Source organism: Marmota marmota, unplaced genomic scaffold (assembly GCF_001458135.2).
Source record: "Marmota marmota marmota unplaced genomic scaffold, marMar, whole genome shotgun sequence".
Lineage (NCBI taxonomy): Eukaryota > Metazoa > Chordata > Mammalia > Rodentia > Sciuridae > Marmota > Marmota marmota.
Window position 1 is genome coordinate 1 of NW_026008735.1, and position 3,546 is coordinate 3,546.

General features: G+C 37.6%; 1 pseudogene; it reads right to left on the bottom strand.

Annotated features, from left to right (window-relative positions):
- Positions 1–168: 168 nt before the first annotated feature.
- On the bottom strand, positions 169–590 carry LOC107134737 (annotated as a pseudogene).
- Between the last annotated feature and the right edge of the window lie 2,956 nt (positions 591–3,546).

Genomic DNA, 3,546 nt, shown 5'->3' on the forward strand with positions numbered 1-3,546 from the left:
TAAGATCTTCTATTGTTTTGTCATTAGTTTCCATTGCCAAAGAGTCATAACAGATGGTTTAACATGGTGCCTACTGCTTTTGGAGGATTCCATCAGATGAATCCTCCTTTCCAGTGCAATAGCTGTTGGCAATCTTTCATTGAAAGTCCATCCAGCAGGATTTCTCTATCATGGTTGACGGAGGAGTCCTGCTTTGGCTGCCAGGGCATCATTCTGCTGAATATGATATTCCTGAAATCTCATGGATATTCTTTGTGTCATTTTAAAATATTTCTTTTTTTTAAAAAATATTTTTAGTTGTGAATGGACACAGTACCTTTATTTTATTTATTTTTATGTGGTGCTGAGGATCTAACCCAGTGTCTTACACGTGCTAGGCAAGCACTCTTCCACTGAGCTACAGCCTCAGCCTCTCATTTTAAAATATTTCTGTAAGCAATGTTCTGAATAGATGGTCTCTTCAGGTTTTACTTCTGTTCTTGTGAAGTCTTTTACACAGTCCAAAAAGAATGTTTCTTAAGTTTATCGCAGATTTCAAGGAATTCCCTAAACTGTTTTATCTGATCAGATTCTGGTATTTGTGCAGCCATATTCTTTTGGTATGCTTATTAGTCACCTTTTCTTTTTTTTAAATATTTATTTTTAAGTTTTAGGTGGACACAATGTCTTTACATTTATGTGGTGCTGAGGATCAAACCCAGTGCTTTGTGCAAGCTAGGCAAGTGCTCTACCACTGAGCCATAATTCCAGCCCCATTAGTCACCTTTTCTGATGCATGAGTTTCCTTTCTGTTCTAGAAAAGTGGTTGTCCAGACTTTGCTTGAACCTCTGTCTCCAGTGAGGCTTGATTTCTTACTTAATCACAGGCTCTCACATCCGACACTGGTATGAGGCTGGGGAACTGCAATGCAGGTTGAGGCTGGGGGCTGAGCATCGGGGGTCAGGGCACCTTGGCCTCTGGGTGAAATTTTGCTGTCTGGTCTCCATTTCTAGTAAGTCAGTTAAATATTTCTATAACCTTTACGTTACTTAGTTAGGACAAGGAGGCCAAACTTCCTGGTAATATCACAGTGTTTACTCGTGCTTGCATTTTCTCTTTATTTTAACTTTTCCATGTCTTCCTTTGTCCTTTTTACTCTATTAAGGGATAGTCTCAGAAAAAATGGGGAGACGATATTCTTTGTCTCTGAAAAATTATTTATAGTTGGCAACCATGATTATAACTGGTGGCAAAACAAAAGTAAAAAGCTGAAATTACAGGAAAAATAGTTTGGGTCAAGAATCCAATGGAGTAGATGACATGATTGTCTAGGTAGAAAATGTCAAGGAATTGACATAGATCTCCTGGAACTAATATGTGATTATTATTGTCATGAAATAAGGTTGATATACAAAAGCCAATCACTTTACTATGTACCAGCAATAAGCAATTGGAATTTGAAATTAAAAACACAATACTCTTTACATTAGCATCCAAAAGAGTCCAGAAAAAGTGGAGTCCTGTAGCTACTTGCTGTGGCTACTTGTTCTTCCAGTTGTTGCTCCCCTACCTCCCTACCACAGTAATGAAGAAAATGTGAAACTATTTGCATTTTAAATTATCCAGAAAACCAAGCAACTTCTTACAATATTTCTTCAACGGCTAGGTGACGATTTTTTCTTTGCCCTTTACCTAGAGAACTAGGTTCTGCTCTTTAAAATGTTGCTCAGGTTGGAGGTTGGCACACTTTTTTTTTTTTGTAAAGGGCCAGACAGTGAATACTTTAGGCTTTGCAGGCTATAAGGTCAAGACCTTAAACATTTAATCCTGCTTTTTCAATGAATGAAAGCAGCTGATATGTAAACATGTGTGGCTCTATTTCAGTAAAATGTTTGAATTTCTTAGAAAATTTTCTTGGGCTGGGGATGTGGTTCAAGCGGTAATGCGCTCGCCTGGCATGCACAGGGTGCTGGGTTCGATCTTCAGCACCACATAAAATAAAAAATAAAGATGTTGTGTCCACCAAAAACTGAAAAATAAATATTAAAAAAATTCTCTCTCTCTCTATCTCTTTAAAAAAATTTTTTTCTTATATATTTGACCTGAAATTTTTTTTCTTTCAGTTACTTAAAAATGTAAAACAACAACATTTTTAGCTTATGGCCTATAAAAGCAGGCAGCAAGGTGCATTTGGTCCCCAGGCTATGGTTTGTTGATCCCTGTTCTAACTGATCCCAGAAAGTCTTTTAATTCCATTTATCAGTTCTGGTTTGAAAACTATGTGGGGAAACTGGGTGTGGTGGTGCATGCCTGTAATCTCAGCGGCTCAGGAGGCTGAGGCAGGAGGATCACGAGTTCAAAGCAAGCCTCAGCAAAAGCGAGGTGCTAAGCAACTCAGCGAGACCCTGTTTTTAGTAAATACAAAAAAGGGCTGGGGATGTGGCTCCATGGGCGTGTGCCCCTGAGTTTAATCCCTGGTACCTCCGGCCAAAACAAAACAAAATGCAACTATGTGGGATCAGCTGGATATTTCCTAACTGTGTAATAGGATATCAGCTAACTCAGTAGCTCTCCTTAGTGGGAAAGAACTAAAAACTAAAGGAAAAACTAAAGGAAAAAAATTTTCAAATGTGGCTACCTTTTGACCCATTGTTTATACCTCTGGGAATATACCCCATCGAACTACTTGCAGAAGTGCAAGACTGAAGTAGTATTTTCTGCAAAAGCAAAACTTTAAATGTTACTTGAATATCTATGCATTAGGGACTGGTTAAATAAATCATGGCTTATCTACATAAGAGAAAACTAAGGAGTTGTTAAAATGACTGTAGTATATTTAAAAGTATTGATTTGGGAAGACCAATACATGTTTAACAAAAAGGAGGTTTCAGAGAAGTATTTATGGTCTAACCTCTTTAATCTGCCTGGCACAAAACTCTGAATAGGTAATTTCAGGGCTGGGGCTGTGGCTCAGTGGTAGAGAACTTGTTTAGCATGTGTGAGGCACTGGGTTTGATTCTCAGCACCGAATATAAATAAATAAAATAAAGTCCATTGACAACTAAAAAAAAATTTAAAAAGACCACTTAGGGGCTGGGGATGTTGCTCAAGTGGTAGCGCGCTCGCCTGGCATGCATGTGGCCCGGGTTCAATCCTCAGCACCACATACAAACAAAGATGTTGTATCCACCGAAAACTAAAAAACAAATATTAAAAAAAAGACCACTTAAAAATAGGTAATTTCACAAAAAGTAGCTAAGTAGTCTTTTATATTTTATGTGTGTGTGTGTATATATATATATAAATATTAAACATTTTAACCCTTTGTAAGTGGATAATTCAGTGTCATAAAATACATTCACAAGGGGCTGGGGTTGTGGTTTTGAGGAAGACCGCTTGCCTAGCATGCATGAGGCCCTGGGTTTGATCCTCAGCACCACATAAAAATAAAATAAAGGTATTGTGTCTACCTACAACTAAAAAAATAAATGTTTTAAAAAAACCTTTCCATCATTTTCAACATAAAATCTGTATCTATTGGACAGGGATATGCCTCAGTGGTAGAG